Source organism: Arvicanthis niloticus, chromosome 22 (genome assembly GCF_011762505.2).
Source record: "Arvicanthis niloticus isolate mArvNil1 chromosome 22, mArvNil1.pat.X, whole genome shotgun sequence".
Lineage (NCBI taxonomy): Eukaryota > Metazoa > Chordata > Mammalia > Rodentia > Muridae > Arvicanthis > Arvicanthis niloticus.
The window spans coordinates 38,881,118-38,904,497 of record NC_133429.1 but is presented as its reverse complement, the minus strand read 5'-3'; the positions used below and the strand labels follow the sequence as shown (position 1 = coordinate 38,904,497).

Sequence of the window (23,380 nt, the reverse complement as noted above, 5' to 3'; positions counted from 1 at the left end):
TGCCTTGTTGTCTAGGGGGGACACTGCGATAGTAACACATCTCAGCTTATTGAAAATGTAGTTCCGGTCATAAAAGTTTTCTCGGTTTGAGATCATGGGTGTGTTGCAGCATAGTTATTTTTATATAAATGGTTTGTTTTGGAACAGGGTTTCATGTAGTCCAGGCTGTCCCTGGGCTTGTAGTATAGTTGAGGCTAGCATTTTTTTTTTTTAATAGTATGCTGATGTTTCTGGTAGAGATTGGGATTGCTAATAAATCAAGACCATGTGTTGGCAGTCAGTGCTTCTGAAAGACTGTCACTGCATGAGGACCAGGGGCCTTGTTCCTCATACAGGTTTGTTGCTATGACTGACCTTTTTGTGAGCCTGTCACTGTGGAAAGGCGATTACTACACCTGTATGCTCTTGTTCTCTTTCAAATAATGGAATTAGGTCAATCAACTACAATAATGTGAACATTTATTGAAATACATGATATTACTGTTTAGTTAAGCACTTTTAAAATTATGGATGAATTCATTCATTCATTCATTCACTTTACATCCCAATATCAGACTCCCCCCCACCCCCCAATCCTCTCTTCGTTTCTCCCCCCCCTTCTCTGAGAAGGACGATCCCCCTCTGGGCATCACCCTCACCCTCAACCTGCTCCGGACCACCTCTCCCCATGATTTTAGTTTTATGCATTTTATTTCCCATTTATTTATTTATTTATTTATTTATTTATTTATTTATTTATTGCATTCATGTTCTCCCCAGTATTTTTCACTGTGAAAAAGTCCTAGAGCAAAATCAAGAGGGAGAGAGCTGGCGTGACTTTTATTTCATTGCTGCGTTTATAGGGAGTTTGGGGTTGAATCTGGTCTCTGCGTCTGTGTTACACTAAGTTCATCTCCCTCTAAGTGTGTGCTTGTAGTTTAGCTCTCAGTTGTTGTTCTGTGTTGTAATGCTTGTGAGTTAGTGCACTTGGCAGCTCTGCCAGGCACTTGTTTATTACTTTTGAAACAGGGTCTTGCTGAGTAGGCCTGACTAGCCTGGTTCTCCCTGTATAGACCATGTTGGCCTTGAACTTGGGAAAATTCTGAAGATTCTAGTGCTAGAGTTATAGGCAGGTACCACTCCTGCCTCAAGCCGCTGTGTCAGATTTTTTGCTGTTGCTGCTTCTGCTGCTGCTACAGAAGATGATGACATCCTTCCTTCTCCTCCTCTTTCTTCTTTTTTCTTTCTTCTTTGGTTCTGGGAATAGAATCTTGCCAATATTAGGCTAGTGCTCCATGGCTGACCCGCACACTCAGCCCCTCACTGTACAGCTCCCATACCTTGTATACTGCTGAACTCGAAGATGCTTAGATGGAGATTCCTTTTTCCTACCTTTCTCCCACATGTTCCTCTCACTTGATGGGCGTTCGTGATGGACAGATTTTTTTTTTGCTTGCTACTCTCTGTGTTTCCTGTCACAATAAAAATGATATAAAATATTACTAATGCCGTTAAATGTGTAATAATTGCTTAATTATTTTTGTAGTGTTGCACAGTTGATAAGTGAAGTCTGTCATGGATCACCATCCTCTGTTAATACTGCTGTAAAAGTAAACCTAAGCCGGGCGGTGGTGGCGCACGCCTTTAATCCCAGCACTTGGGAGGCAGAGACAGGCGGATTTCTGAGTTCGAGGCCAGCCTGGTCTACAGAGTGAGTTCCAGGACAGCCAGGGTTACACAGAGAAACCCTGTCTCGAAAAAACCAAAAAAAAAAAAAAAAAAAAAAAAAAAAAAAAAAGTAAACCTAGACACACAGCTTTATTTCTATATGAAAAAAGTTTTATTAATTGAAAAAATTTAAATTAATAAATTCTGATATAGTTTGTGGTTTTAATCTTGTGCTTTGAAGTGTTTTCTTTTTTTGGAATCAGGTTCTTGGTTTAGACTGTAGAAGTATGCTAATTAGATTATATTTAGTTGGTGAATTTGTACCCACAAAAATGTGACTTTTAAAAGTTGCAGATAAGATTGTTTCCTGTTTTCTTTCTCATATTTAGTATTTGTATATTTTTCCATGAGGAGGCCCTTCAGTTGTATCATTTGACACTCACATTTAAATGAAGCCTTAACGACACAAAATGTCAAATATTTCTTTGACCCGAGTTACCCATAATTACTCAGGTAATTATCCCACTTTAATTTAGTGTCTGTGTGTATGTGTGGGGAGGAGGGAGAGGGATGCGGGGAGGGACAAGCAGACAGGTTTTCTCCTGCCACTTTGTAGGATCCTGAGATGTAGCTCAGGTTGTCAGGCCTGCATCAAATGTCTGTACCTTTCATCTCACAGCCCTCCTCTTAGTTTTATAATGTGAGGTTTCAGGAAGAATGTTAAGGTCAGTCGTGCTGGACAAAGCCCGACCACCCCTTTCTTTTGGTCCTGTAGGAATTTACGTATTTTTGACTCACTGTAACCCTTGGCTGGCTTGGAACTGGCTGTGTAGACTAGGCTGGACTCAAACTCACGGAGATCCTTCCGCCTTTGCCTTCCAAGCACTAGGATTAAGTGTGTGCTATCGTGCTGGGTCTCTCTGTAGGAGAGAATTTATAGGTATGCCAAACAGAGACTCAGACACATTAGCTATGAAATTAAGATGGGCAAGTAGACTCCTTAGCCACTGCTTCCCATCTCGTGTGCAGGGCTTTGATATCCCCGACCCACCTCAGCTGCTCCCTTCTAAGTCCCCTGGACATCTAAGATGGTGTACCTGTGCTAGCAGTCTGTCTTTCCACCACAGTAGTTTCATAGTGAGGATCTGACCTTTCTTTTTTTTTCTTCTTTTTTTTGGTTTTTCGAGACAGGGTTTCTCTGTGTAGCCCTGGCTGTCCTGGAACTCACTCTGTAGACCAGGCTGGCCTCGAACTCAGAAATCCGCCTGCCTCTGCCTCCCAAGTGCTGGGATTAAAGGCGTGCACCACCTCTGCCCGGCTGGACCTGACCTTTCTATGGGGAGTGATTTTGGAAGAGACTTTGCCAGAACCTTCCATAAAAGTCTTTTTTGATGTTGTGCTTGCTTGTTTGTTTGTTTAAGATTCTGCTGAGGCCCAGTGGTTAAAGTGCTTCCCACTGAGGATAAGGACCGGAGTTTAGGTCCCTAGCTTCCATGTAGATGAGGGATAGGTGTGATGGTGGTCTGTGACAGGATCCACTGAAAGCAGCCTACCAGACTAGCTGTAGCAGTGAGCTCCAGGCTTGAGAGGTCCTGCTCCAACGAATTAAGATGGAGAACAGTTGAGGAGGACTTCCAATGTCATCCTCAGGCCTCCACACATCCACATACATGCACACCCACACATGCAAACACATAGAAACACGTTAGAAAAATAAAGATATGGTTAAGTTTTCCCTTTCAGACATTTCTGAATACCTTAGGCTAAGGTAATTCTGTCTTCTGTGTCTAGATTCCTAAGAGCATTTCCCCTTTATTTGTTTGATGTTACAATCTATCTATGTATATCGGATGTCTATATTATATAATTATTTAGACTGTGTTCTAAAGATTTGGGTAACACTGCTATATTCTGATATAATTTTTAGCTTATAATGACATTAAATATTTGCTAAATGAATGAAAATATATAACTATTAATTAAATATCCCATATTCTGGAAGCATTTTGTCATTCTGTCTGTAATCACTAATGATTATCGAAAGGTGTCCAAAACTTGTATCGAGTGCTTTTGTTCGGTACTGGCAATCAGGACTATGTTGGGATCAGGGATATAGCACAAACAGCTTGTGTTGTTTTCTCTGTAAAACCGATTTGTGCTTCAGTTTATTCACCTCTAAAAACCCTGCCTACTAAGAAGTGTTGTGATGTGAAATGAATACTTCTAAAGTGCTTACGGATGCTCTCCACAGTGTTTTCTAGTTACTCTGTTTTTAGCTTTATGGAAACATTGTCTGCTGTGGCAGTATTAGAATCTGAATAAAAATAGAAGCGAACTGCCAAATCTTACTAGTATTTAAAGTATTTAGCTCCTTTAAGCTTTTCATGTTCTGGAATGATGTTCATTGGCAGTAGCAGATATGACATAGATAGTAGCTTAACTTGGGAGAAGAAATATGCACTATGTTACCGATCACTTTATGACTTAGACATGTTTAAGCTTCTGTAACTCTGAGGTACTGTTGGTTTATAAGACAGGCATAGTTAGTAGCCAGGAATTAACTCTCTTCACCGGGAGTTAGTGAAGCAGTGCCTAAGTATTTCTGTCTCTTTATACTCATCCCCTCCTTGTGGGCGTTCGCCACAGTCATGGTGCTGTCGCACTACATCAGGGACAGTGTGCTTCTACTTAGTTTGAACAATACTCATGGCTTGGTTTCAACCATCTCAAAGTCTCTCCGGCCCTGTGGACTACAGAGTTGTCAACTGTACCTTGTTTGTTAGCCTTGGAAGAGGGGAAGTAGCAGCATGTGTCTCTGGCTTGTCATTCTTTCTCTGAACTGGCTTTTGTTTTCTTGTGCACACACTATGTTCTTGCGTTCCATGCACTTTTTGTTTCTGTACCTTATTTCGATGGGAGCTGTCAGCTCCATTTTTACTTGCAGTGTTTTGATTGCTCCTTCATTGCGTAATGACTCTTCACACTAGAGTAGTCAGAACTAGGTTTAGGTCCCTCTCATAAAACAGAGAGAGCTAGTTTGTAAGGCTAACCTAGATGTGTATCATTTAAAAGATTTATTTATTTATTTTATATATGTGAGTACACTATGGCTGTCTTCAGACACACCAGAAGAGGGCATTGAATCCCATTACAGATGGTTGTGAGCCACCATGTGGTTGCTGGGAATTGAACTCAGGACCTCTGGAAGAGCAGTCAGTTCTCTTAACCCCTGAGCCATCTCTCCAGCCCTATCATATCTCATTTAAAAAAAGATATTTTAACTGTTTCCCTTGTGGTCCCCTTAGTAAAAACTACTATTTTTAGCAAAAGATGATTTTTTTTTTACTTTACATAATGTGGCATTCAGTTGATTTCATTCTGACTTACTTGGGATCTGCAGATAGGTTCCTCACATGCGGCCTGCATCTCAAGGCCTCAGTTGCTCAGTCCTCCCGTAGCCCGAGTATATGGCTATTGTGAGCTCTAAGATTTGGGACACCAAATCTCTGTCAGAATCCAGGATTCTTACTATAATTTCAGTATATTACATATGCTTTCAATGTAGATATGTTATCAATAGAGGTTTCTAAATCTGATCTTTATTTTAATTTAAAAAGACTAATTGAAAAAGCTTTGTTTGATTTTTATTGAGATTAGTCTTCTGTCTGCACTTTGATCCATGTAATGCAATTAAGTAATAAACGGATTTGAGCTTTTAGACACTGGGGAAAACATTCTAAAATACAGCAGAGACCTGCCGTGAAGACCAGAAGAGGCCTGGAAGAAGAGTGTATCAGCTGTATCTGTGGGGGCACTGACTTACTGTGCAAGGCTTACAGAAGGGTGAACTGTTTGCTATATAGATGTTTTACTGAGTCATTTGTTAAAAACAAGTGGTTAAAGCATTCTCTCTCTGTCTCTCTCTCTCTCTCTCTCTCTCTCTCTCTCTCTCTCTCTCTGTGTGTGTGTGTGTGTGTGTGTGTGTGTGTGACAATTTTGCCATTCCTGGGTCTTAAGCAAGAGTGACTCTTGGTTGGTTATAGATACTTAGGTGGAAAACAGCCTGATGGGAATTCACAGGTCAGTGCTAGGCATGCTGGAATAATTGGTTTTTCTTTAAAATTTGCTTTACTTTATTTGTTTGTCTGTGTCTTGGGGTTTCTATTGCCAACTCTTATAAAGGAAAACATTTCATTGGGGCTGGGTTACACTTCAGAGGTTTAGTCCATTATCATCATTGTGGGAAATGTAGCAGTGTGCAGACAGACATGGTGCTGGAGGAGCTGAGAGCTCTGCATCTGGATCCACAGGCAGCAGGAGGAGAACTGTTTGAGCTTCTGGGACCTCAGAGCCCACCCCTTAGTCACGCCCCCTCCAACAAAGCCACCCTCTTAATAGTGTCACTCCCTATAGGCCTATAGGGACTGGTTTCTTTGACCCCCCCCCCCCATTTGTTTATTTGCGAACTTACTTAACTTGGGGAGGGGATCACAAGACAGCTTCATTCTCACCTTCCACCATGCGAGTGTCATGGGATTGAATCTAGGTTGTCAGGGTTAGCAGCAAAAGCCCTTACCCACTGAGCCTTCTCACCTGCCCTGGAATAATTTTTGTTAATTGTTTTTGGTTGGTTGGTTGGTTATGTTGGGTGTGTTCTTGATAATATTCCTTAGAAATGGGTCATTTTTAAGAAATTAGGAAGACAGTTGCTCATATTTTATTAAAACGAAGTTTAAGAATTCCCAGGATAAAACATAGGTTGAAACTGGACAGTATTCTTCTGTGGTTATTTGTTTATTTATTATTGTTTTTATTTGAAGAAATTGAAAATAGTGTATACGCACACACACATACTCACTTGCATGCACCAACAAACATTTTCTTCTTGCTGCTCCGGGCTAGGGAAGGTGAGAATAGATGGTATCTTCATTACTGTGTGCTTAATTTCTGGAATAGGAGAAACCAATTTAAGTGTATCTTCTAGTTAAAGGGGAGAACTCAGGGTTCATATTGTTGCAGGGGTTAGCGAATCAGGTTCAGGGTAAGCAGCTAGGAACAGTTCCCAGAATCATACTGCACAAGGGTCCCTCTGAGCATGCATGCCACTGGCAACTACAGAGACAGGCAGACGCCACAGCCTGTTCTGTGATACTGCTGGCTCTGGACAACGAAATGCTGCCACCTCTGCCCCAGACTTGACCTTGCTATAGCTTCACTGATGTTAGTATGAGAACAAGTTGTTTCTCTCTGCTTCTTGTGTTCACTTGGCCTCCAAGTCTGCATTGGATATATGTGTGATAAAATGTGGGGAGATAGTTAGCTTTCTGAGTTCATCAGATGGGTAAAATTCTCAAAGTGGGAAGTGTGTGCTCTTTTAAAATTATACAAGGAATTACAGAGCAGACAAAAAGAGTGATAGTGGTCCATGGTGCCTGGTGCTTTGGGTGCTTGTTGCTCCCTCTCTCGCTGTGTGCCAGGTGCCAGGCTCAGCATTTTATGAGCACTATTTTTATGTCATTAATACACAACAGCAACATTAACTAATAATTTTAGAGGAGAGGAGGTAAGAGAAAGTGACTTGCTCAAGATCATACACTTAGTCATTGGCAGTGTTGCAACTACATTCAAAGCCCTGACTCCAGAGCCCATGTTTTCAGCTCTCTGTCTTATTTTCTTGATGAACACCTAACCAATATGCTTAAAAATTGATACTAAGATCTCTTGAGGGCTAAAGAGATAGCTCAGCCCTTGTGAGCTCGTATACTTCCAGAGGACCGTCAGTCTAGCACCCAACATCAGTCTACCCATAACTTCCTGTAACATTCCTGGGGGAATGTGACACTTCTGGCATCCAGGGGCACCTGTACTCATTCGTATATACCCACACACAGGCACGCATGTATATACATATCAAAAACAATCAAATTGGGGACAGAAAGGTGGCTCTGGTTTTAAGTCCTCTTGCAGAGGATTCAACATTGATTCCCAGTACCCACATGGTGGCTCATAACTCCAGCTCCAGGGACTCTGATACCTTCTTCTGTGGTGTACATCCATACTTGAAGACAGGCGAAACACTCATACACATAAAAAAAACTTTTAAAAAAACTTAATAAACTCTTGTGCTTCAAATAAATTCTGTAAGCCTGTAGGCTGAATCCACTAAGTTTATTAACATATTATGTATGCATGTGTGCTTATGAATTTTAAAGTTGAAACTTGGTGGCTTTGGCTCATGATGAAGCTTCACCTTTGCAGTCCAAGCTGTCACAGAACTCTGTGTAACCTAGGCTGGCCATGAATTTCCTGTTTCTTCTTCACTGTTACAGTGCTCTAACTGCAGGTGTGCACTACACAGCTGACTTTCATTCACTTTACATTTTATCAGTGTTTGAATAGACTCCACTTTATCCTATTTTGTGGTGTGTGTATCAAACCCAGGTGCATGGTAGGCAAGTGCCATTCACTTTACATTTTATCAGTGTTTGAATAGTCTCCATTTTATCTTATTTTGTGGTGTATGTATCAAACCCAGGTGCATGGTAGGCAAATGCTTTGCCATTGAGATTCCTCAGCCTAATTTCTGCTTTGTTTTTCTCATTGTGGGACAATTTTAAATGGTTTGGCTCAGTCTAAAATCTGATGCTTTCTTTTTGGAAATCTGGGCTTGCAATTGAGTTATTGAGCAGGAAAGGGGCATGCATGACAGAGAGGGAAGATAGACCAATGCTAAGGAAGGGAAATCCTAACACCACACATACATACAAATACTCAGGAAAGAACGGGCACACAGCACTCCGTTCTACAAGTAGCATTTAAAGTACTTTTTTGTTATTTCTATTGTTAGATTGAAAGACAATAAAATTCTTTCCTGATTTAGGAAGTCATTTGATTTATTTATTTATTTAAGGTTAAGCCATTTTTTTTCCCTAAAGTAAACAATAAGTCTTAGGATTTTTGCAGTGTCAGTAAAGACTGCATGTTTCTTCAGAGACCTCACACTCATTGAATTGCTTTAGTATAAGTCTGTCTGCTGATTTTTCTGTGGTACCCAAACAGCACTCTATAATCATGTGTGCCCTTGTGCTGAAATAGCATCATTTTTGTAAAACTGAATAATTTGAGTGTCCTTTTCTACATAGCACTTGTGGAGCCTCAGATGTGGGCTGGGTGTTAGAGAAATGCTGATGTAAGGAAATTGTCCATGAGATTGAATTAACATTCACACTGAGAACATTCACACTGGGGCATTCACACTGAGCACATTTACACTGGGGCATTCACACTGAGCATATTCACACTGGGGGCATTCACACTGAGGGTATTTACACTGGGCCATTCGCACTGAGCACATTCACATTGGGGGCATTCACACTGAGCACATTCACACTGGTGGGGGCATTCACACTGAGCATATTCACACTGAACATATTCACACTGGGGGCATTCACACTGAGCACATTCACACTGAGCACATTCACACTAAGCACATTGTGCTGTCAGCCTGTTGCCATCACCTGCTCATTTTTTTAGGCGGTGCATTTTAATTTGAGAACTTTAGTTCTTTATAAAATTTTTTTTTTGAGTTCAGTTCAAGCTGTAAGGAGGGGGGAGGGAGTATAAAAGCTTATGCCTTCTATATTAAGCCAACAATCTTGAAATAATCTTTAGTCTTTTTATTAAACAACTAAGTTGAAAACAAGGCTTTGCATTGCTGATGCCATTTCTTATTATATTATATGTATTATGTTAGCTATTTGTAAATGCAATGACTTATAAGAACTGTTTGGAACTCTTTATTTTCTAAAGTATACACAGACCATTTCTAATTTCCTTCACATATATGTTATTATATTCAGGATTCATGAATTATTCAGTTTGTTTTAAAAATACTTAATTTTAAAAAAGATTTATTCATTTTTATGTTTTTGACTACATCAAGTATGTGGCTGGGTACCCCCGGAGGCCAGAAGAGGTGTCAGATTCCTGGAACTGTAGTTCCAGGTAGTTGTGAGCCATCTGATGTGGGTGTGAAGAACAAGCCTGGGCCCTCTGCAAGAGCTACACATGCTCTTAACCCCTGACTTGTTCATCTAGTCCCTAATGATTGAATTGAAAGTTCTTTAGTATCATGAGTCAGTGTGTGCTTGTGTGTGTGTGTGTTTGTTCATGTGTGTGTTTGTGTGTGTTCTAAATGTCTGTTAGCCTGGGTAATTCTGGGAAAAAAAATAACCACATCATGTGGAATTTAGTACTTCCTTACTTTAAAGTTGCTTCAGCTCCTTCAGGTGTAAAGCCTGAGGTCATCTTGTAGGTTTGTGTTAGGTTTTATTTGATTTTGTTTTGTTTTCTTTTTTTGTCACTTTCAAAATCTCTTCTGGTATTTCTAATGGTGACCATTTTTATGGAGTTTGTTGTTTTTACTTTTCCTATCATTTTTCCTTGTGTAGCAGGTTTTTTGGTTTTTCGAGACAGGGTTTCTCTGTGTAGCCCTGGATGTCCTGGAACTCATTCTGTAGACCAGGTTAGCCTCGAACTCAGAAATCTGCCTGCCTCTGCCTCCCAAGTGCTAGGATTAAAGGCATGCACCATCACTACCCAGAAGTTTTTTTTGTTTTTTTTTTTTAATGTATACAAATGATTTACTGCACAATTGTAGGTATGCCACATGGGTGTCTGGTGTCAGATCCTCTGGAACTGGAGCTATGGATATCTGTGAGCCACCATGTGGGTGCTTGGACAGGAGCCCTATCCTCTGCAAGAGCAGCCATTGCTCTTAACTGCTGAGCCAACTCTCCAGCTCCTTGTGTCTGCCAGTGTGTCATTTAAACAGACACTAGTGAGTAGATTACTGATACATAATGAAGGAGGTATGTGGTAGGGAAATCTGTGGAATTTCTGTGATTAACTTTAGGGCATGTAAGGACAAAGGTATTTCGGTATAGCTTGTGCTCTTGGTTTGTGTGTACCCAGTGAACCATAGGTTGGGAGATTGGTGCTCAATGTGGTAATGTGGGGAGGTGGTGGAACTTAAAGGGGTAGGGCTCAATGCAAGATAATTAAGTTCTCGAAATTTCTGTCTTTAGAATGTGGGACCCTGGGTGGTTCTCTCCAGAGCTGTACTGAAAGAGCAGGACTGGCTGCTTCTTGTTTCCTGGGCTATGTGATCTTTTTTTCTTTTGTGATGTCCCACTGGAAATGCTCACTAGACCTAGCTCCATGCTGTAAGGATTTCAGTCTTCAAGATGATGATCTTTAGTTAGGTCTTAAAAAACAACCCACCCTCCAGGCATGGTGCACACTACACTCCCTTAATCCCAGAACCTGGAGGACAGAGGCAGGTGGATCTCTCATAAGTTTCATAGTGAGACCCTGTCTCATATAATTAATTAATTTTAAAATGCAATGAAAAACTAATGACGATCTGTAGGACACATGTGAAAACTGAATTCAGGTAACTCAGCTCCCTGGATAGTATAAAAGGCAAACCTTGTTGAGGCCAGGTTTTCTGTATAGTGAAAGTTTTAGGCATTGCATTTAATTTTATGATAAACAATAAATGTCAACAGATTGATGCCTATTTAGGTGATGAAGATCTAGAAGAAAATTAGTGAAGTTTCTACTTTGATATTCTAAGTAAGTCACAGTGGAAAATGTAATGTTTTCTATTTAGAAATAACATTTTGTGTAGTGCCTAGAATGTGGGCAGGATATCTATATAAAACAAAAGGTTTGTTTTTTTAACATTTTGTTTATGTTTTATGTATGTGAGTACTCTGTCCCTTAACAAAGCTAAGTTATTAAAAGTCTTTCAAAAATTTTTTTTACATTTATTTATTGTGTGTGTAACTCTGTGTACACTCATGTAGGCACATGGGGCCATGGGAAGGCAGTTCTGAGGAGCCAGGATTGTTTTCTTCATGTGGGTCTGGGGGAGTACACGCAGGTGTCAGGAAGACAAGTGCCTGGTCCTGTCTCCCATCTTTCAGATAGTTGAATTTACTAGCTGATTTCTAGATGACTTAGGCTATTCTGTTTAAAGTCTTCAAAGGGTTCTCCCCGCCTCTCCTTCCCCCAAGTCAGCTTTTCATGCCAGATTCTTGAAGCCCCTGCTGATTATGTTTCTGGTATTCTGGGTTTGTTTTTACATCTCGGATTATATGAGAATAGCTTTGTGAACTTTAAGTGAAAATAGATTGTTCAGATGAAAGGTATGTTGGCAGAGGTTTGGGACAGCTCTAAAGATTGGGTATGTTTGCTTTGGTCTTGAGGGTGATCACTGAGTCATACTTGGTGGGTCCTCTGTCCCCTGGCTAATCTCTGTTAAAACCCTACAGTTTGCCAGGCATGTGATACATAAAAGGCAAAGTAGGCCTCAGCTCAGAGGGTATTTGTTTATTTAAAGAAGAAAAAATTAAGTTCAAACATCCCTACTGTGTTATATCTAATTTAGTCATGCTACGAGTTCATGGGCTCTTTTGATTCTTTCTAGTGCCCATGATGCCTAAAGATAACCAATAAATTTGAAATAGTTGAACTTCTGAGAAAACTTGAAACTTTATAACCACAATAGAAATACTTAAAAAACAAACAAACAGGAGAAAGATAGTGTCATTTCTATTGGGAGTTGTCCTGATGGTACTCATTTGATTAAATCTCCTAACTGCTCTTTTGTGGAGCTATGATGCAGATGATTTAAAAATAGAACATTAAGAAAAGCAGTGTGGTACATACAACTTCATTAATTGTTTGAAGTTGGGAACATAAGAATCTTAAAAATATTTTTACTATTTTTTATTTTATGTGTATAATGCCTTGAGTGCATGTGTATGTGTGCACTGCATGCATGTGTGTGTGCACTGCATGCATGTGTGTGTGCACTGCATGCATGTGTGTGTGCACTGCATGCATGAGTATGTATGTACTGCACACATGTTTATGCACTGCATGCATGAGTATGTATACACTATGCATGTGTATGTATGCACTGCATGTATGCCTGCTGCTCCATGATACCAGAAGAAGGTGTTGGATCCTTAGACTGTAATTATTCATAGTTGTGAGTCTGTATGCTGGGAATCAAGCCAGGCTCTTCTGAAAGAACAGCAGTAGTCTTAACTGCTAAGCATCTCTCCAGCCCTAAGTCTCTTTTTAAAGTGACAGTATGGACCTGTAGATGTTTAGACACAAACTCTGAAGACTGATAATGGTATGTTTGGAGATCAGCTAATCTAAAATAAGTAACTAATCTTTCTTAAATATTCTCTACCAGATAACAAAGAAGTATTTACTGGGGGGGGGGGGGGGGGTAATTTCCCAGACAGGCAGCTATCTTTGATGAGATGACTTATAAAAACTTATAAAGGAAGAGGAGAAATAAGCCTGGCTGCGGGGGTGGTGGTGGTGGTGGTGGTTTGGTGTTTGCACAGAGAAAATGAGTTAGAAAGCTTTGAAGTAGGAACACAGCATAATGTGTTTATGGAGAGCACAGAGACCATTGCGGCTCAAGAATAGGAACAGAGATGGGTGAGTGGTAAGCAGTCAGGTAGGAAGGACCCTTTGTAAAGATTTGGTATTTAGTAAGAGGATTTCCACTGTGCCCAACAACAAATAGCATTTTGTGGATTATCATCAGTTCTAGCCTGAGCAGTAGGGGACTGCCAGAATTGTTGGGTTTATTCTTGAGATCTATCAGAGTAGCAACATTTCATTCCCTACAGAAGATCTGTATTCCCAATGCTCTCTACAGTACCTCAAAGAGTATGAATATTTAATATAAAAACACCTGCCCCCCCCCCCCACCACGACATCCTGGTACCCGACAGAAACCACATACTCAACTCTTCTCCTTCTCGGAGTCTTTACCAAAGGTGGAGTTGATCAAGAGCCAAGGTGGCCTAGGCTTTGTTCTGTTTCTGTGGTCAGGAGTGTGTCTTCCTTGGCTTTTATGGCTTTTGTTTATTGGAGAAAAAATGATGATGGCGTAGTTGGCATTCGTGTTGTTTCTGTGGAAGAAATGGTGTTTGAGATTTAAAGTACTTAAGCATTTCATCAGTTGGAGTTAACTAAGAACCAGTTTATTCATTCTTTGAATAAACATGTGTGGAACACTCATTGGCACGATAGGCATTGTTTTAGGTGTCTAAAATAAATATATAAAATGAACAGAAATGCCTTTTTTGGGTAAGTGAATAATAAATGGGCAATTGCTTCATGGTGTTCAAAATCCAGTTTGTCAGTTACAATCAGGACTGTGAGGCCCAGTAGGACAAAGGTGTTGAGGACTGAAGTGTCCTGGCCCTGGGGACAGGACCCAGCCTTTTCTTTTTAAATCCTCCATGACCCTTAGCCCTGGTCATGTTTTCTATTAGGAGTTTGCTTATGGTCATAATAATGAAGTTATTGTTCTTTACATTTTTATTGTTTTATAATATAGATCATATTCTCAATTACTGTACCTTTATTTCAGAAACGGCTACCAAGAAGTAGATGCCCAGACGTAATGGTGAGGAACTAGACCATGTGTCATGGAATAAGATGTGGTATAGCGTCCATCCAGATAAGTAAGTGACCAAGTCTCTCTCTTACCTCAACAGTTATCTATGCTGAAAACATTTAATAAGAATGTGACCATTAAAAGAGTCACTTACATTTTGGTTTTCTGTGTAGTTCAGATTGGTTTTACAAAGTGTGTCTGCTGTGTTTTCTTAAAAGAACTGTGCATATAGTAAATTGAATTACAGCTTTAGAAAAACGTATTGAAAAAGAGTTACCTCTGCCTAGTACAGCTTTTCTTATTATTTTTGGATATGTATTTTTCATCCCAGTCTTTGTTCTTGATATTATAAAGATATAGTTTGATCCTAGTGTTGTATGGACAGACTGCTTATCTGTGTATGGTCAAGGCAGAAGGATTGTGTATCTCAGGCCACCTTGGGTTATGTAATGAGTTCAAGGCCATCCTGGGATCCAGAGAGACTCTGTCTCAAACAAAAGACAACCAAAAAAAAAAAAAAAGCTTCTTTAAAATTAGATTTATTTTACATACTACTTTGTTGAATTAAAAACTTGCCCTTCAGTATTTAATTGAAGGTTTCTTATTGGGGTGATAAAATGTTCTACAATCAGATGATCCTAATGATTATATAAGATAATATCATAAGATACAATATTTTATGAGTATAAATACTTCTGTTGAAATAAGTTAACTTTATAATATTTTTATATCTTAAAAAATTATTCTTCAGAATAGAGAAACAAATGTCACTTGAGTTTCTGGTGTCTTAGAATATGAAAGTGTGTCTCATATTATGTGCCTGACAACAATGATTTGATTTCAGTTGATAAAAAAGTGGTTTTTTTTTTTTAAGATTTACTTTTTAAATTTTATGTGCATGAATGTTTTGCCCTCATGTCTGTATATCACATGCATATCTGGTTTCCTTAGAAGCCAGAGAAGGTGTCAGATCCCCTACAACTGAAGTTGCAAACGGTTGTGACCTACTGTGTGTTGGGAATGAGCAGCAAGTGCTCTTAACCACTGAGCCATCACCCCAGCCCCTTCAAACGGTACTTTTATAGTAAGAGTGGATTTTATATTTTTGCTAAAATTACTTTTATTATTAAGAAATTACTATCTGGGCATGATGGTCTACACCTTTAATCCCAGGACTCATGTGGTAGATGCAATGTGAGTTCAAGACCAGTCAGGACTACATACCGAGATCTCTCTGAAAAAGAAGTCAATTATAACTGAATTTGATTTTGAAATTTTTCATTTTCAAGAATCTATTTTCAAACTAAGTTTTTCCTACCTGTTTTTTTTTTGGGGGGGGATTATATCTGGTTTTCTCAGAAAAAAATTTCAAAAGGTAATAAATCATTTATATGATAGTAAACTAAATGGGAAAGGCAGAGTGCTTTTACTGAGATATAAGTAATATTTATTCTGTTTCTTTTAGACATTATTTAGGTAGTGTGCCTATGTGTGTGGGGGGGCTTGTGTGCCAGGAGAACCCGTGGAGCTGGGAGGACAGCGTGTGAGGTCGTTTCTCTGTCCCCCATGTGGGTCAGAGATGAGCTAGGTGGCCAGGCCTGCTCAGCCCTTTGAGTCATCTCACCGCCCAGTTCTGGTGGTTGTCTTTTGTTTTATTTTTTTAAAGATGGGTTTCTTGCTGGGCGGTGGTGGTGCATACCTTTAATCCCAGCACTTGGGAGGCAGAGGCAGGAGGATTTCTGAGTTTGAGGCCAGCCTGGTCCACAGAGTGAGTCCCAGGACAGCCAGGGCTACACAGAGAAACCCTGTCTCGAAAAACCAACCAACCAACCAACCAACCAACCAACCAACCAACCAACCAACCAAAAAGATGGGTTTCTTACTATGTAGTTTTGGCTAGCCTTGAACTTGCCATGTATATTAGGCTGGCCAATAGTTCACAGAGACCCTTCTCTGTCCTCCTTCCAGCATGGAGATCTAAGGTGTATGCCACCATGCCCTACTGTTTTTGAGTTTTTAAAAACAGGATCTCATGTAGCCCAGGCTATATCAGATTCACTGTGTAGCTAGCTAGCTTTGACTTTGGCCTACTGCTTGAATTATAGCTGTGTTCCACCATAAAGGAGGTGTTATTAGGGTTCCAGACATAATAGATATTTTTTAAAAATTCCTTATGGATCACCTTTCCAATGGATTTTTAACAATAGTTTTGTTTTTAAAAATTTTAAGACTTTTTGAAGACATCATCAAGTGAATAGAAATTATAATAATCTTTGTTTGTTTGTTAACTGTGTACCAAGTACTTGGATTCAGTTGCTGGGCAACTTTGAAGTCACTGTGGTCATATTTCCTCAGAAACATTGGAGGTGGGGAGTAGTGACCGCTGTAGATTAACACTGCCTGCCAACTAAATGCCAATTTTAAAAAAACTGTTTGTAATTCCTTATGGGTCATCTTTCCAATGGATTTTAAGAAAATAGTTTTTAAAATATTCTTTAGATTTTCTGAAGGAAAGCTTTTAAAGTGATTTTTCAGCTCAGTAACTAATTCCTGTTAAATTTTCCGGTATCACATGCTTTAGGGATACACATACTCTGGAACACCCTTTCCCATTGTTGACACTACTGCAGAGTTAACCCTGGTCTTGGGAGCTGCCCGCTGAGCCTGAGGGAGCACAGTGCAGCAGGGAGGGGCTCAGCAGTCCAGGATGTTCAGATCTTCCAGGATGCTGTTCAAGGCATCGAGAAAGTATTTAAGTAGAAGTCTAGAATGTTCTGTTCCTAGACTATAATGCTTAAAGCAAGTTTTCTGTTTCCTGGTTTGGGTTTTTTATTTTTGAACTCACTATGTAGACCTCAAACCCAGAGATCCATCTTCCTCTGCCTTTCAAGTGCTGAGATTAATGGCTTGCACCACTAGCTTTTAGTCAAAAATATAAAATGTAAAAGATTTAATCTCACTGTTTTTAGTCTGTTTGTCTTTGACATTTTCTTTTGGAAAGTGAAATTTAAATCTTCTACATTAATAAAATGTATGATTCATAATGATGATGGATCATAGGGTCTGGTACTTTTAGGGCTCCCATCTAGAGTGATAAGTAGCTGTTTTTGTGATTTTTAATTTGTATTTATTTATTGATACTGGGCACTGAACCTAAGGCCTCATATGTGGTAGACACACTCCTCTTAGTGAGCTATGCCTAAATTCAAGTATTTTTACTTTGTGTTTGTGTGTATGCATGCTTGTTGGTACATGTATGCAGATGTACATGTATATGCAGATGCATGTCTGTTCATATGTATGTAGAAGCCAGAGGATAACCTCAGCTGTCATTTTTTTTTTTATCACTTTTTTTCTCTGGAGACAGGGTCTCTTACTTGCTTGGAACTTGCTAGCTAGGCTGGACTGGCTGGCCAGCGAGCCCAGGGGATCCTGTCTGGCTCTGTCTCCATAGAACTGGGATTCCAGATGCACATCAGTATCCCAGCTTTCCCATCTCAGGGCCTCTGCTTGCAGGGCATGCACTCTAATAACAGAACCTCCTCGCCAGCACCTTGATAGTTTTATATTTAGTATAGAAAAGAGCACACTGTTCTCTCTCTCTCTCTCTCTCTCTCTCTCTCTCTCTCTCTCTCTCTCTCATCTCTCTCTCTCATATCTCTCTCTCATCTCTCTCTCTCTCTCTCATATCTCTCTCTCTCTCTCACACACACACACACACACACACACAGTATCACTGCTGTGTAGTTAAATGTAGTAAAGGTACAGTGGCAACCTTAAAAAAATAATTATGCATTTTAAATACTCCATATAGTATATTTTGTATTTTATTTGTTTGTGTAGATTTTCTTGAGAGCCTCTAAGAGCTGCACGTCTGACACATCAGCATCTGACTTAAGTTCAGGAGTGTTAAGACCGGAACAGTCTTTGGCCCTGCTCGTCACCAGTGATCCATTTAAAGGGCCATCTGTTTTCTCCTATATTGGGTCTCCATATAATTGACTTTTTGTTTGTTTGTTTGTTTGTTTTGTTTTGTTTTTTGGGGTTTTTTTGTTGTTTTTTTGTTTGTTTGTTTTTGAGACAGGGTTTCTCTGTGTAGTCCTGGCTGTCCTGGAACTCACTCTGTAGACCAGGCTGGCCTCGAACTCAGAAATCCGCCTGCCTCTGCCTCCCAAGTGCTGGGATTAAAGGCGTGCGCCACCGCTGGCCGGCTTATAATTGACTTTTAATGTTTGTTGTGCATGTTATTTTGTTTAAATCATAAAGTTTTAAAAAATACTGATTTTTGTCTGTGTGTAAGTAAATGAGTGCATGTGTTTATGGACCAATGAGTGAAGACCAGAAGATGGCTTCCACTATCCTCCTTCTCTCTGTGTAGCCTCATTGATTGATGGATTTACTTTGTGTATATGCGTGGGCATGTGCGCATATGTTCAGTGACTAAAGAAGCATAAGCTCTCTAGAGCTGCAGTTCAAAGTGGCTGTGAGCTGCTGATGTAGGTACTGGAACCAGCCATGCTTGAAAAGGCTGGAGGTACCTAATTAGAAGGGCAGTTCTTACTTTGAGGTGCGGGTCTTAGAGGCTCTGTTTCTGGGTTAGGAAACTGACACAAGGTGGAAAAGAATAGGGAGGTATCTCTATTAGTATATCTATAATAATAGCACACCACAGAGTAGGCAACTTATAAGGAGAAGTTTAATTCGCACCATTATGGATGCTGAGAATTCTAAGATAGTATACTGGCAGGGCCCTTGTCTGCTGAGTACTGCTTCCTACAGGGAGGAGGAATGCTAGGGCAAGGGAGAGCCTTAATCCCACCCACAGAGAGGAGCTGCACTACCTGGTCGCCTCCTCCCTTCTCCCCCATGGCCAGTTGTAGCTCCTCAGCTGTGGAGGGGCATATTCACAGTGAAGCAGGAAAGGCAGGAGTGCACATGTCTGAGAAAGCAAAGCAAAGTAGAAGGAAGCCTTCTGAAAGTAGTTGGTCGTCTGTTTTTTAAAATGTCACTAATGATATATTTATAAAAGTTTTGGTGAAAAGACAGAACTTTTGCAGCTGATAATGCTTCTCACATTCCATAGATTGTCAAGTGTTGCCCTTTAAATGTACAACTCAGAATTGAACAAGCAGCACGGTTCTCTTTGAGTGTCTTTTGTTCCTGAGTCGTCTTATACAACATTCTGATTTCACTATTCTCACCTGGTATACTGCATGGATAGAACCCTAATGTTTCTGTTTTTATAAATGGAAGCCAATTTTAGAAAAATGGATTTGGGGATCTTTCTCCTTACTGTATGGCTGCCCTGTCAGTTGATACTTTACTGCGTGAAAAAGATATAAATAACTTGGTTATAGGTTAAGTTTTAGAGAAGTTTATTCTTGTTATTGATATATTTGTGTGTGTGTGTGTGTGTGTAAGTAAGTAAGTTGGTTCTCTTCTTCCCAAGATCAGGTGGTCAGGACTTATGGCAGGCACCTGGACCTGTTGAACTATCCTTTTTTTTTTTTTTTTTTTTTTTTTTTTTTTGGTTTTTTGAGACAGGGTTTTTCTGTTGTGTAACCCTGGCTATCCTGGAACTCACTCTGTAGAGAGGCTGGCCTCACACTCGAAATCCACCTGCCTCTGCCTCCCAAGTGCTGGGATTAAAGGCATGTGCCACCACTGCCTGGCCCTGTTGAACTATCTTGCCAGCCTCCTAAAGAAGTGTTTTAACCAGAAAGAACTCCATTACATGGACGTTTAAAAAACACATGGATACAGCTAAAAAAAAAAAAGGATGAACGAGATGAGTGAACAATTTAGTCTTTAGTAGTTTTTAATTTTTTAAAAAATTTTATGTGTATGAATGTTTTGCCTTCATGAATGTATGTGTGCTGAGTGTATATTTGGTGTTCATGGAGGCCAGAAGTAGGCATTGGATCTTCTAGAACTGGAATTACAGACAGTTGTGGGTCACCATATAGGTATTAGAAATCAAGCCTGGGTCCTCTGGAAGAGCAGCCAGTGCTCTTACATGCTGAGCCATCTCTTCAGTCCCAAATGCTTTTATTTTTTATTTAAGTATACTTATTTTGAGTTCCACTGAAGCAGCATTTATTGAATTAATAGGATTTAGTTTACCTCTATTATATAGAAAAACATTTCTTTAATGTTTTCAATTTATCACAAATACTACATACTTTCAGTTTAGAATATTCTGGTTTACTTTCTTTAAAGGCTAGGTGTCTGGTTTTGTTGGGTAGGATATTTTAAATGCCTTTGTGGGTTATGTAATGAACCATTTGATTGAATATATTTCAGAGTGTCACAGTTTTTTATGCCTATTTTATAGTATGGAAATCATGTATAATGCATTGTAAAACCCTTCCTTTTATTCTGAAAGTCTCAGTTTACTTCAGACCCAGATAAGGGCAGAGATCAAGATTGGTTCTGAGTAGTTCATGTTATCTATGTCAGTCTAGATCTTAGGTCTTCAGATATGCTTATTACTTGATTTTATTTGAACATCTGGAAACATTAAGAAGTTGTCTATATAGGTAGTAAACTATGATAGTCCATTGGTTAAATTCTTGTGGAACTTGAAGTTTAGCAGCTCAGTGGTGTTGGAAATCCACTCCAGGGTCTCTCACTTGCTAGGAAAGTGCTTTCTGTGGGCTTTGTGTCTGAGAGTCAGAGATAGACTATGATATTGAAAAGTTAGCACTTTCTGATTCAGATTCTTTGGGTGTTAAATTTAACTAAAAATGAACTTTATTTTTGAAACTTGAGAATTTTAAATTTTAATAAAAGAGTATGGTTGTTTTAGGGAACTTTCATTTCATACTCTACTCATAGAGACTTGTATGATCTAACTGGACTTTACTTTTTTAGTTACTTGCTTTTAGATTTACTCAGAGTAGGTTGAAACTGCACACAAATTGCTACCACAGGACAAAAGTGCTGATGAGGGTGAATCGAGCCCTGTAATGTGGACTGAAAGCAAACCTCTTGTCCCCCACCCCCCCCACCCCCGCTTGGAAGAACAAGCACTTTCCTTGCCAGTGAGGACTGACTTTAAGTGGACCAGCTGTCCATATTGGGAGCATAGGGTTGCTAAGGTGACCAGGGCTGTTTGCAGCAGAATGCAGCTGAGAGGGCAAGTTCTTGCTGTGTGAGCTGAGGGAAAGAATGTGGTGTGACTGTGCATCATTCCTAATCACAGAGTGCTGTGTGGGCAGCATGGAGACGCAGGCCTGAGAGCCCATGCTGTGTGCGGCCAGGAACTCACAGTTCACAGGAGAAATGACTGCCTGCCTGCCTGCCTGCCTGCCTGCCTGTGAACAAGACTCAAGTTCTTTTGCTTGATGACATAAACATTCATTATATCCAATTTTTAAAAAATATTTGACATAAATGTTTACTTATTCCATCTCGTCCTTTTTAGTTGTGAATACAATGTTGATAAGTTCCCAGTTTAATGATGTGTTCTTTGCAATTGTATTTCTTTGACTTGACACTTTAATCAGGAATATTTGGAAAGCCCCTCCCCCATCTTTGCTATTCTAAGGACAGTCCTCAGACCTCAGCCTCCCAAGTAGGTCTGACAACAGGCTTGCCCTGCTATGCCTGGCCTAGTTGCTTCTCTTTCCCCACCTCTGCTATTACTGTTTCCAAGGAGGATCTTATCTTTGTTTTGTTGTTTGTCTACTTGATTTTTATTTTTTTCTTTTTTTTTTTTTTTTTTTTTTTTTTTTTTGAGCCTGTATCTTACTTTGGAGTTTATAGGCTTGCCTCAAGCTCATGTCTCCACAGCCTGTGCTTCTGAGTGCTAAGGAGAGCTTATCTCTGTTTATCTGTGTCTATAAGGACAGATTCTCTTTGTACATATGTGTGTTTGAGATAGTCTTTCCCTGAACCTGGAGCTTGCCGTTTCGGCTAGGCTGCCTTGTCCTCAAGGCCTGGGGAATCTCTCTGTTTGTGTCTCTCTCCCCAGTGCTGTGGCCACAGCCACAAGCCTTCATTCCCAGCTTTTGAAGTTGGTGCTAGGGATCTGATGAGGCCTCCATCCTTGTGTGGCAAGCTCTTTACCCGCCAAGCCCTCCTCAGCCCTGTGGGATCCTCACACATCGTTCATCCTCTAATGCATCTACGGATAGGTTCTGGCAGTTGTATCTTGTAAAAAATGTAGTGGTTTAAAGAAAGTAGAGAGATGGCTTACAGCTAGGAGCACTTGACTCTTTTTCAGAGAGTTCTATTTGAGTTCGGAACACTTAGGTCAGATGATTGCCACCTATACTGACTAGAGCTCCAGGGGATCCAGTGATTCTCTTGACCTCTGCAGGTGCTCACACACAGATGGCATTCTTCTTGTAGACACAAACCCATGCAGAGAGAAAGGGATAGCCTCATGCTTCAATTCTGACACACCTTTGGATTCTGCCATGAGCAGTCACTCCTACTGTAAGTAAGGTATATATGTAGACACAGACTGAAACCTGCGTTGTTTTGATTTTACTTTTTCCTTCCTTGATTCCAACAATAATGTATGGATTCTTTCGTTGTTTTTGTTTCCTTTCTTTAAGACAGTATTTCATGTATCCCAGGGCTACTTCCAACTTGATATGTATCATAGTTGGCCTTGAACTTCTGATCCTTCTGCTTCTACTTCACAAGTGCTGAGACTACAGCCAAGTGCTACCGTGCTCAGTTGATTGAGTCGGGAAGATTGAAGAAGTCAGGACGTCATGTACTTAGGCAAGTGTCTGTCAACTGACCCACAGCCCAGCCTATAACAGATTATCTCACACAAGGCAACATTGCCATGACAGATATCTGGAGCATCGCAGCCCCGTCGGTCTCACACTATTTCTTTTACCTCTTGTTGCCATGCCAGATTTAACTAGAAATCCTCCCTCCTCAACCTCCAAAGCTGCCACAGCACATGGCTCTGTATTCGCTTACGTAGATAATCTTGATTTGACAAGTTTTTGTTTGATTAGTTCTGTAATTATATAATTTGAAGAGTAATTAAAGAATGAAACTAATTTGACCTGTAAATTGATTTGGCTATGTGATGTTTCACAGTGGGTCTCCATAAGCTTTGCTGCCACCCGAAACAAGCAGTGTGTAATCAGTTCACCCCCCACCCCTCAGCAGTTCTTAGTTTCAATGTAGGGAGATGTGAAGTTGGCTTTCATTTATAGTTGATCTTAAGAAAGAAGTCAGGCTTTCATAGATGAGTAGTTGTTTCTGTGT

At 40.0% G+C, this 23,380-nt stretch overlaps 1 protein-coding gene across 2 annotated transcripts in view; it reads left to right on the top strand.

Annotated features, from left to right (window-relative positions):
* Frs2 (fibroblast growth factor receptor substrate 2) overlaps positions 1–23,380 on the top strand; it is a 76,479-nt gene that overhangs the window by 29,767 nt on the left and 23,332 nt on the right. For both annotated transcript variants that reach the window (XM_076920294.1, XM_076920295.1), the window contains exon 2: positions 14,117–14,210. The gene's annotated coding sequence lies outside the window, so the exon portion shown is untranslated. The remainder of the gene's footprint in view (positions 1–14,116; positions 14,211–23,380) is intronic.